A 13733-nucleotide genomic window follows, 5' to 3' on the forward strand; every position below is an offset into this window, starting at 1 on the left:
AAGTTTGTTTTCTATGTCTATGAGTCTGTTTCTGCTTTGTAAATAAGTTCATTTGTGTCACTTCCTTTAGAGTACACACATAAGTGATATCATATGGTATTTTTCTTCCCGCTTTCTGGCTTACTTCACTTAGTATGACAATCTCCAGGTCCATCCATGTTGCTGCAAGTGACATTATTTTATTCTTTTTATGGCTGAGTAATACTCCACTGTATATCCAGTCATCTGTTGATGGTTAGGTTGCTAGCCATGTCTTGGCTATTTATAAGGCTGTTACGAATATTGGGGTACATGTATATTTTTAAATTAGAGTTTCCCCTAGATATATGCCCAGGAGTGGGATTGCTGGATCATATGGTAAGTCTATTTTTAGTTTTTTAAAGGAATCTCCATACTGTTTTCCATAATGGCTGCATCAAACTACAGGAATGACCTTTAGATTGAAAAGCATAGAGCACACACTGACGAAAGGGAAAAAGAAGTCCAGAGTGCAGGAAACCCATGTCGGATAGTGACAGTGACATTTGAATGCTTCCTGCATTATCTCATTGAATTTGAACAATAACCCTATGGTTTTAGACATTATCTTATTTAAATATTAGGAGCCATAGACTTAGGGAGGTGAAACTATTTGTTTCATGTAATTAAGGGAAGGAAAGGGGCACAATTTATACCGTGGCCATCTGCTCCGGTGTCAGAGCTAAGCTGCTCAATTATTTGGCCTTCAGAGCTCCTGGTGCAGACAGACACACAGTACTCCAGGGGCTGAGAGAACTTCCAAATATGTAATGTGGACCGTGGTGAGCAGCCGGATGGGAAAATAGGTTTCTGTTTTAAATATATTTTTTTCCTAAAAAAAAAAAGATTCTGTAGTAGATTCTATAAACTGCAAAGCAGTGAGCTTGATGTAATTCTGGGTAACATCCTGTGATAGACTACTGTAGGGTTATTATTAACACCCAGGAAAGGAGGCTTCGGGTCCAAGCACCCAGCAAAGGTTGTTAATACAGGTTATGTCCTTTAGAAAATACTGTGGCTCCTTTGTGCTGGATGCTGGATGGGCTCCCTTATAAGCAGAGCCCTTCCCTCAAAGTGGTCACAACCAGTGCCGGGAAGACAGACCAGATGGCTGCAATGCTGTGCAACCACCAGGTCAATACAAGTACATTTGCACAGGTGTGAGGGGGCCCCCAGGGAGGCACACCAACTGCACTAGAGAGAAAGGGCCAGAGAGGGTCCCTGCAGGGATCACATTCCTTTTCCTTTCATTGAAAGTTTTTTAAATGAATTTGTATTAAAATTTTAGGCTGAGCTATATAAACATATGGGATTACCATTTTTTTTAGGACATAAATTGTTGAATATTGGCAATTTCATATGATCCAGCCTAACCCAAAGTCTTCAAACTTGAGCAGCAATACAAACAAGTCAATGTGGAAAGGGGGGTAGTTCTCTGTGCTCCATCTCCCTCCCAGCCTTTGCTCCCCAGAGCTGCCATTGTCAGCTCTTAGAGTTGTTTTTAGCTGTTTGTGTGGCCACTTACTGCCTTGTAATATATTTTACTGTCATTTCTTGACTTTCCATTTTCACACTATCGCATTTTTTGTTTTCAGGATGGATATAGCTCTCTTATGCCACCACTGTCATAAATACCCACATTCCCTGACCCTTCTTACGTTGACATTGCTCTGTTACAGTTTCTGGTGAAATTGCTTTTCACATCAGGCTGTGTTAATGTCAGGAGGGAAGCGTGTTCCCCACTCCCGATGTTTTTTTCCATGAGGTGGGATTTCCTCTACCCATTTCTATGTTTTCTCTCTGCCTCTTCGCTCATTTATTTATTCCCGTCTCTCTAGGGGAGGAGGCGTGGCTTAATTTGATTAGTAAGTTTGGACCAGCCCTTTTTCCTTCTGCCCCAGTGCAAGCTGTTTGTTATCAAGGAGCAAACTTTTCCTAGAGCAAGGACTGCCCTGACTGGGCGGGAAAAGATGCCCAAATCTGGTGTTCAAAGCCCATTTGGCTCTCCCAACTAAACTACATTAGCAAATCACCCTTTATCACAAAGGAAATAAAGTGATAATTTTATCTTTCATCTGAATTTCTTAGTTTTATTTATCAAATTGTTCAAAACTTGGGTGGAGAGGAGGAAACTGATTTCCTTGGTCTCTTGGAAGGACCCAACAATTATAATTATGTACCTCTAAATTTACCCTTTTTGTCTTATAGCACCCTTTGTTTTCTCTAGAACTATTAACTCACTCTGTTTTGTTTTTTGTTTTTCTTTGCTTAGCTCACCTCTAAACTCCTGAAGGCTGAACACTTGTTTCTGTGAAGGTCATCACTTATGTAATCTCTTGCTGTCCCCACCCCCAACCTCCCTCACCTTGGAGACAAGCCTTTGGGAATCTGCCCTCTGTTCCCCTCTGCTCTGGCTGTTCTCCAGGCCTGCAGTCCAGCTGTCACCCAGGGGCTCCCTTTCACCATAAGTTTGGAAATTGTGCTTGCTTCTCCACTGTACTGAGTCCTGATTTTTTGGATTACATGACCTCCTCTTTCTTGGTCTACATTCTACCCTCACACTTGATTAATATTTTTTCTAAGTATAGAATTCTGTCTTAGACAGAATTTCTCTTAGAACATTGACAGAACTGCTCTTCCGAATCCTTGTACAGGTTGTGGTCCATTGTACAGAGGAGTCCAGAATGTGCTCCTCTGACTTGTGTGGTACACAACCTACGTGGCCAAATATGGTATCTTAAATAGCAGGAGAGTTAAATGTGCCAGCTTTGGAGTAGATCATTTGGGTTTGAATCCTACCTCTACCACTTCTGAAAGAGTGCCTTTGGGCAAATTACTTAATCTCCTCAAACTTCAGTTTCCTTCTGTATAAATAGTGTCACCTTCCTCAGGATTTTTTGTTTGTTTTTCAAGATTAAATAATACAATACACATAAAGTGCTTAAAATCATGCCGAATTCAATAAATGCTACTTCTTTTTAAAATACTTTTTAAAAAATTGAAGTATAGTTGTATATAGAAGTATAATATTACTGTGTTAGTTCTAGGTGTACAGCACAGTGATTTGGGTTTTGTTTTGTTTTGTTTTTGCAGATTATATTCCATTATAGATTATTATAAGATATTGGGTAAAATTCCCTATACTGTACAGTAAATTCTTATTGCTTATCTATTGTATGTATAGTAGTTTGTGTCTGTTAATACCATACCCATGATTTGTCCCACCCCATTCCCTTTCCCCTTCCGTAACAACCATAATTTTGTTTTCTATGTCTGTGAGTCTGTTTCTGTTTTGTTTATACATTCAGGAAATGTTAATTCTTGTTAGATATCCTTATGGCCTACCTCTAAGTTTCATTAAGTCAAAAATGGTCTTTCTTCAAAAAACTTGCTGAATCTTTAGAACCCAGCAAGATACCTAGTATATAGTAGAAGCTCAGTATTGTTTGTTTAATGTTTTCATATCAGAGGACTGGATGCTAGGGCAAAGAGCTTATTGAGGTATTCAATAGGGTACTGATTAATAATTAGGGTAACTGATTGAATATCAACTGGAAGAGGCATGCTGAAGCTGCCTTGGCCGTTTGGGGGTTCCACAGAGTCATAAATGGCTTGAATAGAGCCATGGAGTCTCTATCTGTGAAATTTGCACTTGACATAAAGAAACTAAGAGGGAGAACAAAATTTGGGTATGCATGTATTTGTGTGTATATGTTTCTGTACTTGGGTCCTCAGATAACAATGGCATAAGTAACAGAAAGATGTGGATTAGCAGCAACATAAAAAAAATTCTCTGGGCTCTTGTCAAAAATAAATTCAATATGAATAAACAATTCAGAAGCAATAGCAACCATTCTTTATGTGTGAAACAAGGGAGGGGACAGATACATACGCAGAAATGTCTTGTGGTCTCACTTCTTTTTTACTTTTTGGGGGGATATTTAGCTATCTCTTCTAATAACCTGGGTGTAGACCCTAAAGCAATAGGCAATAGAACACTGAGGCATTCTCTGCTTCGTGACCACGTGCAGGGACCGAGAAAGAAGGCATCGGGAGGTGGGGTACCAAGCCTGGGATAGGGAGAGAATGGTATTTGGTCAGTGTGGAAACATCCAGAAGACTGGTAGTTGGCAATGATGTTCAAGGCTCATGTAGACTATGAGCAATCTGTGTTTGGGATCCTTTGTCTCTGTTTGAAGGTTGGGGTGATGTATCAGATCCGGCCCAAGGTCAGGACAAGACTGTAGCCCCCTTCCCCTTTAATGAGCAACCTCTGGAAGCTGCAGATCAAGCTGAAAAAGGCTCTTTTCTCCAAAGGACTTTGAAAGTTTTATTCTCTCTGAAGAGATGTATTTGTTTGAGTGAATGTGGTAAACCACTGCAGAGTCCACAGCAAAGTCAGTAATGCCTCGGGCTCTGTGTGGTAAACAGCAGCGCCAGATTTGGATGCCTGTCTCCAGCCAAGAAAACCATCTCCTCAAGTAGATTTCCCATTTGGGGATCGCACTTAGTTTTAACTTATTTGTATCTTAAAATATATTGTCATCCATCACACTGATACATTTTGCATTTATTTATTACTCAAATCCTAAAAATGTCCCTGTTTAATGAAAGATGTAAAGTATGCCTAAACAATATCCTGAAGCTAACAGAGGAGAGGATAGGAATCAGGGCTTAGCTTTGCTTTGGATGACAGCCTGGTTCTTACAGAAAAGTTCCTGCTGTGGGTTCTTATGGGTGTATTTTGCAAACTAGGGGCAGTTGTCCTGGGCTCTTCTGTGGCCCCAGGGTTACAGGACTGGAGTTGAGTAGGAGAAGGCCCTGGTTTGACAAACGTCAGGCCTCCTGTACGTCTTGGGATGGTAGACTGGCACAGAGGGACTTGGCACAGGGGATCCATTTGCAAACTCTTGCCCTTTTTCTCAGAACTCTGTTCTTAGTGCTCCCTGTACCTGATATTCATACTGTGGTAGCTGACCACAATGATCTCCCCAGAGCTCATGTCTGAGCCAGATTCTGTCTTCCCCTTCTTGCCCTCTTCTTTTGAGGGAGACTACTCCTCTCCTCCCAACCCTGGTCATGTGGTCTAAATGAGGACTGACATCATTTTATATGTCGCTAATTCCCTGGCCCTAGCGATGAGTCCAGAGATGCCCTATGAGTTCTTCCTTGGGAGTTCAGAAATGGGAGCTGCCCTCTCTGGTGACAGAACCATGAGGGTGCAGGTTTGCCTCTGTGATGCCATGTCCACAGCTGGGTGACAGAGCATGTCTGCAGATAGGGAGGATGAGGAGCAACCCGGGGGAACAGCATGCAAGCAGGGCAGGGACAGACCAGGTGATGTGCAAGTCTCTGTTTTCCTCTGAGAGCTTTAGTGCTGCCCTCCCTGTCCTGCTAAGAGCTTGAGAGAGAAGCACTTTCTGATTCTCTGAGCCACCCTGGAGTCCTACCAACAAAACCTCTATTTGCTTAAGCTATTTAGAGTCAGGGTTCTTTCATTTGTCATTATATAAGGTTTTAGAGTGGGGACTGAGACAGAGCATCATAACAGCGTCTTCTTATGAAATCACACCATAGAAACAGCAGTCTGTTCTGTTTGCTCTGAATGAAAGCACCACCTTCGTGTAGTTTCAAAGTTAGCCTCAAGACCTGCAGCATTTTAGAAAGGGGCTGACCATGAGGGTGTAGATCATTAGAACACTTTGGGTGGCCTTATGATGAGAAACCACTTTTTTTGCCTTAACAATACATAGCTGAGGAGGGATACATGAGAGAAAAAGATCTGATGTTTGTCTTTACGTCTAGCTTTGTGCTAGGAGGGAGACTTCATTTGACTTACTTGGTTCTTCTTCAAGTGGTTCCATCCATTGGTTTATCTTTATTGTTCACTACAGAGACAATCTGACTCATAAACCTTCCCTGAACTTGGCTTCTGCTTTCTTGCCTCTGTCTTCAAACTGAGTGCCCCACCTCTTATCCTCGCTTTTCCATCTACTGAAATCTTACATACACTTCAAGGCTTATTGAAGATGCCACCCTCTCCATGAAGACTGCCTTTATTGGCCCCAGATAAAATTAATCTCCATCTCTTTAATTGTAATAAAGATTTTATAGCTCCCTTAGCATTTATGTATTACTTCTTCCAGGAGTCACAGGTACCTCATCTTATTTTCATGCTAGCTTGTAAATATTAGGTCAGGAGTTTGACCTATATAATTTCTAAACTCTCTTTCAGTAATTCTATAATTTTGTAACTTCTATAATTCTGTAACTAATATGAACTGTTCACAAATTTAAGGTGCATATAAAGGCATATCTTTTTTACTTTTAGAATGACTACCTTAATGCCTCTTATCCTGGGTTTTTTCCCCCCAGTTTTATTGATATATAATTGACATATAATATTACATAGATTTAAGGTGTACAAAAAAAAAATTCTTTGATACACTTATACACTGCAAAAAGATTACCACTGTAGTGTTAATTAAATCTCCATCACCTCACATAATTACCATTTCTTTTCTGTGCTGAGAAAATTTAAGATTTACTCTTTCAGCAAACTTCAGTATATAGTCCTTTGTTGTTTATAACCACCATGCTATACATTAGATCCCTATTGTCAAGAGTTTAGTATGTCTTTCTTCCTTGAGATTTCCCTTCTTCCTGAACTGCTTAGTACCTCTAGGGAGGCATCTACCAATAGAACTTCCTGCCATGATGCTACCCACATGTGATTATTGAACACTTGAAATGAGCTATTGCAAATTAAGAGCTGAACTTCTAATTTAATTTAAATTAATTCAGATTAAAATTTAAATAGCCCCATGTGGGTAGTGACTACCATATTGGATAGCACAGCTCTAGGAGTTTTCACAGTCAAAAAAGATTACCTCTGAACTTTGTGCACAAAGTATCGCTGGGTTCAGTAACCACAGTAGGTTCCATCACTAAGTAATGTTGCTTATAGAAGTTTGGTGCAGCACTGCCTGCTCACAGTTGCTGTTCCCTTGCTGTGAAGAGGGGGTGATCTTCCTCTGCAACTCTTGGGGGATATGATCCCACTCCCTTAGGCTAACCTTGGCCAAGCTGCTTATGCTTGGACTCCAAGGCTGGAAGTTTTCTTATTCATGTTTCCATCCAGAACTACTACAGTAATCAAAAGTCAGGATCAGACCCAATTCTGTTCATCATTCTGTGGACCCAGAATCACCCGTCTCTGTCTAGTTATCCATCATTAGGTGTCACATGGCTTTTTCTTTTGAATCTTCAAAAACACAGGGAATTTGACTTTGCATTCCTCTAAAAACAGACCTTTAGGCAAGGATTCAAGTGTAAATAGTTTATTTAGGAGGTGATCCTAAGAAATATCCGTAAGGCAGTTAAGAAATAAGATAGAGAAGTGAAGGAAGCTGGTAAAAGATAATGTATCCAACAGTTACCAATGGGTGACTGAAGCTCAACCCTCTGGGAAACTCTAGGAAGTAGTGTAGAACTTGCTTCAGAATGATCCCAGCTGAGAGGCAAATAACATGGCATCTATACACCAAGCTCCCATCAGTCACTGGTTGAGGGCTTCTCCTGGATACTTTAACCCTTCATCACTCTTGCTTGCTCTAAGAGTGGCCAAGTACACTTTCACTGCCAGAGGAAAGCCCTTAGGCAGTCTCTAGAGTGTAGAGGTGAGCAGGGAGCAACAATTCCTGCTCCAGAGTCCCAGACAATGGAGTAGTCATATTTCCTTTTATAATTTTGGCAGCCTTAACTGGTTCTGGGGTGCTCTACACCTCCCCATCTAGGGACAGAAGCCCCGGAAGTTTCTCACAAGAAAAGTAGAATCTACTACAATTGTAAAATAAGGAGTTGGGGATGTCTCTCTTGTAAGCTACCCCATTTCAACTTAGTTTGTCTGTTTTGTAATACACTAACCATCCAACATGCCAAGAACATCAAATAAAACATTTATGTGGCCTGAAAAACACAACAAAAATTAAATTGATACCACCTCCCCAGGTACTAACAGTAGCACTAGCTTTGTAAAAAGGAAGGGGCTTAGAATATGAAAATATCTTAACATTTCAGATTTTAAATACTTACACTTTCACAAACTCCTGCTTTCCTCAGTTTCAGCAGTAATGGGGATTATTACATTGGCAGAAGGTGAATAGGATATATGAGGTCTCACACTGCAAAAAGTAAAAAAACAATTTTTGAAAGGTAAAAGAATTGAATAATGGACTCTGTTCTTAAATATAGTCAGGTGGAGGTTAGTGATGTGGAAGTCCCTCTAGAAGTGAACTCTGTGTTCCTGCAAGGTAAGAGCATTTGGCTTGGTTTAAAATGATCATTTTAGAAAGCTCACTGATGGCAACATCTTCTCCCACCACATCCGGAGGCCTGAAATAGATGGATTTTTTGACTTTTCATTCAATCGCAAACTTAATTTGGTCTATATGCAAAGATTTACAGTTTCTCCAGCTATGCAGATTATCAATAATAGAGGAGCTACTGGGCAGTGTGCTTCTTCTCATTGAATATTCAGTGTGTGATATGAAGATTTATCTTGTAAATATCACTGGTTATAGCCTTGTAAATTCAGAGATACATCATTCACAGTTCAACTTTGAATATAGTGCAAATGAAGGAAGAATGGATTTTTTAAATGAAAAGATCAAAAAGGATAATTAATATTTCATAATCTTAATTAACTTTTCCACTGCACATTGATTTTTAATGTTATTTGGGGTGTAAGGTGTGATTATTGCTTTCATAACCAAATCAGATAATCTGGTCACAAACTTGAATGTTAAAAGTTAATGTGAACATCTTGTTTGGCTTGAGAAATTAGTCATTAAGTTCCTCAATTAGCTCTGTGCTTATTCTGGGGAAACTGCATTACACAAGTGAATAAGATTGTAAGCTTTTAGATTCTGAAGCAAGTTATTAAGCATGTTAGGTTGGAACCCACTGGTAAAAGATGTATGAATTGCTGGATTTGAGGGAAAAGAGGAACCACGCACCAAAGAGCACGAAATAAACCATGTTTCCTAGTGCATTAACTTGTGTGATAGGCTTTAACAGATCACCTAGCACTGCAGATTAATTGGTGCTTCTGAGCCAGTAGATAGCTGATCCTTGAAGCCAGCAGAACTACCTCTGCAATCTCACCTGCTGACCCGGTAGAGGTGAGCCATGTATACCAACCAGGGTTGGAGGGAGTTGCCCAGGACCATCCAATCTTTGATCATGACTCACTTTCCCTTTTGCCTCATCTTCCCATCCTGAAGCACTTGGATTCAAGATTCCAACTTTAACTCCTACTTCTGCATGACTCCATCTGATGTAGCCCATTTACCCCCAACCTCTGCTACGTCATTTCTCTCTTCTTTTGCTACCTGTGCTCTAGTGACCCTCTCTGTTTCAGCTGAGAACTCCCTGCTATGTTCTCTGTTCTGTTGACTTAGCTATTCTCCAGCTGGGTCAGCTCCTGACCAACTCGGGGCTGAGGTAGGATTTGGGAGAGAAAAGAGGAGTGACTCAGATCATTAACTCGTGGGAGGTGACTAGAACTTCAGGTTCTGCACTTGCTAAAAAGCATGCTAGGATCAAAAAGGCAAAATGAGAACTAACATGGGAGTCATGGAGAGGTGGCCACGAACAAGAGACGCACTTGTAACTTATAGGCAGGGATTGAATTTTGCATAAATTAGAGTATGCTAGATTGTGCTGTAATAACACACAGCCCCAAATAATTGTTTTAACAAAATGTAAGTTTACTTCTTATTCCAGGTATCCAGTGCAGTTTGGTGTGATGATCTGCTCCACTCAGTCACTCAGGGACCCGAGCTAACCAAGTCTCTGCTATTTTAGTATCTGCATCATCTAGGACATGTAGACTTTATGCTCCATAGCAGGAGAAATAAGACTGGAGAATCTTGCATGGGCTTTTCACTGCCTTGCTGCAAAGGTGATACATGTCACTTCTGGTTACATTTTACTGGCAAGAACTAGTCAGATGGCCCTGTAATTTTATGGGAGTCAGGAAATGTAGGAGAGAAAGTATAATATTTGGTGAGAATTCTGTTTCTACCACAAGATCCATGGGTAAGAATCCCATCAGAAGGAGTGGGGCAGGAGTGCTACGGCTGAAGTCTGGGGAAGAAAATGCAAGGGAACACATCCACAAGAGAGGTGGAGGAAAGCAACAAGAGAGCCTTGTCTGTTAGGAAGGAGCTTCATGGAGCCCTCAGCACCCTGTGTTCTCATTCTGACCTCTAGGATGGCGTGGGGCAGGGGCTGACATGCAGGATCTCAAGGTTGCTTTCAAAGATCATTTTTTCACGTTATTATGAAGGGAGTTTGATAAGTGACTCCTGAATGTATAGAATGTCTGTGCCTTTTAAAGACATGCATGCTTGTGGGATGCTTTGCACAAGCATCATCTCAGGAGGAAATGTACCGTCTTCTGGGTATCACTTGGTGGGAGAGTTACCCACCCTTTCGAGTCATATTTCATGCATAAAATGGAGCTAATTTTTGATAAATGTTGCTACCACTTATTACATTAAGGATACATGCATAACCTCACATAATCTTCTCCATAATCCTAGAAGATTATTAGCAACCCCACTTTACAGACGAGATCACTGACTTTCAGAAAGAGCTAGTAAGTGGCAAATTTGGGGGGTCAAATCTAGGTCTCACCTGAATCCAATGTCTCATATCTGAAGACTAGAATTAAATAGATTAAACATGTCTGGCATTAACTAGGAACTCAGAAATGTTGACTTTCTTCCTCTTCTTTTATTTTCCTTCTTCCCTCTCATCCCTGGGACTCCTGCCAAATATCTCATCACTTGCTGGGGATTCCTTTGGGGATTTCTCTTTTGAGAAGAGCCAGAAAACCACTTAAACAATGATTTCTCCAGCTGAGCAGGTGGTGGGAGGGAGAGCAGGTGGTGTGGGGGGCTGGGTGCATGCTCTTGCCAGCCCTGCTTCTGCCCCTGTGTCCAGGTGTGGAAGAAGTGGGACCAGAAAGAGTCCTGTGCCTATTTACCTCTTCAAAAATGAGATTAAGAATGGTGGCCTTCACCCCTTCCTTCTCCCTTTTTGCAGTATTTCTGTCCTTTGTGCTGTTTCAGTTGTTTGTTTACAGCTGGAGAAAGTGATTCACTTGGTAATAAAAATTTTTCACCTTTTTAAGCAGGGAAAGCGATATCAATTTCCAGGTTTTCTCAAATAGGAAGTCATTTTAAGCCTCATTCTTAAAAATATGTAGCTCCATCAGCCAGATTCTGGGTTCCTCTTATCCTGAGATCCAGGTGTCCTACAGCAGTGGGGTTGAAGGTAAAAAGTTGAAGGTGGAGGGTATGTGGTTCTACACCTTGATAACAGGACATTATTTGTGTATATGTGTGTGTGTGTGTGTGTGTGTGTGTGTGTGTTTAATGTAGAGGAAAACAGGCAATGCCTCTTTATGGCACCCACCATGGAGCCTGGGGATATTTCTTTTCTTTTATCCCATTCTATAAATAAACTGGACGACTGCCAGGGCAAAAGTACTCTAAGGCATGATTCTTAGTCTCTACTATAGTGAACTTGTCTAAAAACTCTGGCTGCCTCTTGATATGAGTTTCAGGGTCTTAAAGGGTATTTTGAGTCTTCATACATGGGAAGTTTGATACTTTTTCTTCTTCATCTAGTTTCCACTTAAAAAGAAAATGATCAGACTCACAGAATGATTTAGAGTCTCTTTGTAATCAAATGCTGATAAATATACACTGCTAATTTGCTAATTACTTACCATGTGATGGGTGAGAGGCTATTTTCTTGGTAATTTTAAGGATAATGGTGACTCATTACCATTAGTCCAGCAAGGCCAAATTCTTTTTTAGTTAAAAATGTAAGTGCTGCTCTCCTGACTTAACTGAGTAAAGTTAAGTGTAGCCCTAAGAAGTATCTGTCTGAGGGTAAAAAACCCAACCAGTTTGTTAGTTTTTAGATTTTGACCCCCAAAGTAGTTTCAGGAGCCTCACATCTTTACTGTTGCTGTGAATTGCTAATGAAGATGAGAATGTCTTAAATCAGGATGGCAAGACTTTGACCACAGGAGACCGAGTCACCCAAGGGAGGACGCACTCCCCAGGGAGGACGCACTGCATCTTCCAGGCTGCTCAAGGATTAAGAAAATCATTCCCCTCCATCTGCTTCGCATATGATGGGGCAGAGCAGTGTAGAGAGTATGCACCTGTTTGGGGAACAGGCAATGATCCTGAATAGCTAATCTGATAATCAACAGAAGACCACAGGAGAGCCTGTTATACAAAATAGAGGAAGAAAACTGAACCTTTCAAGAATTGGTTCATCTATAGAATGTCCTTTTAGCCTGAAAGAAAAATCTTCCCCTCCTTCCTCTGAACACTTATGCTCCTATTATCAAAACCGTTCACTTGGAAGTTGCACTTGTCACATTTGTGAGTGAAATGTTCATGTGAAAGAGTCTAATGTGTCAACTGGATGGGGAGTTCTTCAAGGCAAGGGGCTGGGCTTTCCACTCTTTTGTGTCCTTGTATTTTCCAGCTTTGAACTTCATATATAATGATGCATAATACACCATTTATTATTATGAATTATGCATTATAGTTATGAATTATTCTTATGATCCTTATTATGACTTCATTATTCATACTTAATGAAAATTCTGTAAAAGTTAAAAGTACACATGATGCTTTTTTTCTCATGCAGTTTGTGCAGAGTCAAGACAAGTTTATCTTGACTCAAAGCCCAAAGCTCTTGTATAGGGAACTTTCTTTATAGAAGGCTTATACTCAGGATATAGTTTATTTAATTTACTGATTACTTACTGATCTTCTGTCGTGTGAAGGGTTATAGGCTATAAAAAAGAAATAAGATAATATCCAAGCACTCAATGAGCTAATAGTCTGATACCCAAAAGATACATAGGTTTCAACTTAAAAGTCTACCTCATCATCAATTGATGATGGCTGCTTGGATTGCTGACAAAGATTATAAAGTCTGGGCTAGATTCAGTAGGAAAGAATGCTGTGATCAATTAGTAATGTCTACTACTTATTTAGGGATGGAGAATGGTAGCACGGGCGCCATGTGCTCACAATCCCCAATTTGCAGAATGGATTCGAAGTCTAGATAGTAGAAGAAGCTTGTATTTAGTAGATGCCAATCAATCAATAACCTAAATTTGTTTTGATGCAAAATAAGTACCAAACAAATATATAAACTACAAGAAATAAGTATCTGTTAGTCTACTTGGGCTGCCACAACAAAATAGCATAGACAGGGTGGCTTAAACAACAGAAATTTATTTACTCCCAGTTCTGGAGGCTAGAAGTGCAAGATCAAGGTTCTGGCCAGTTTAGTTCCTGTGAGGGCTCTTTTTCTGACTTATGGATGGCTGCCTTTTGTACACACGTGACCTCTTTTATGTGTTCTCTAGGAAAGAGAATGATAAGGCCCTGTGGGATCAGGGCCCCGGCTTTATAACCTCATTTAACCTTAATTACTTCCTTAGAGGCCCCTTCTCCAAATACAGCCACACTGGGCGAGGCGTGGGGTTTGGGGCTTCAGTGTATGGACTTTGGGAAAATACATTCAGTCCTTAACAATATGTGATATAAAGGACAGGCTTATGCCTCCTATGTGAAGAAGGAGATATCATAAGAGTTACAGGTCTAGATAGC

General features: G+C 40.5%; 1 long non-coding RNA gene across 1 annotated transcript in view; it reads left to right on the top strand.

The window, feature by feature from the left end:
- Nucleotides 1-3096, top strand: part of LOC106730720 — a 391898-nt gene extending 388802 nt beyond the window's left edge. The window contains exon 8 of the long non-coding RNA XR_004326333.1: nt 2291-3096. This is a non-coding gene — a long non-coding RNA (uncharacterized LOC106730720). The remainder of the gene's footprint in view (nt 1-2290) is intronic.
- The last annotated feature ends 10637 nt before the right edge of the window (nt 3097-13733 follow it).

The sequence above is a fragment of the Camelus ferus genome, chromosome 15 (assembly GCF_009834535.1).
Source record: "Camelus ferus isolate YT-003-E chromosome 15, BCGSAC_Cfer_1.0, whole genome shotgun sequence".
Taxonomy (NCBI): Eukaryota; Metazoa; Chordata; class Mammalia; order Artiodactyla; family Camelidae; genus Camelus; species Camelus ferus.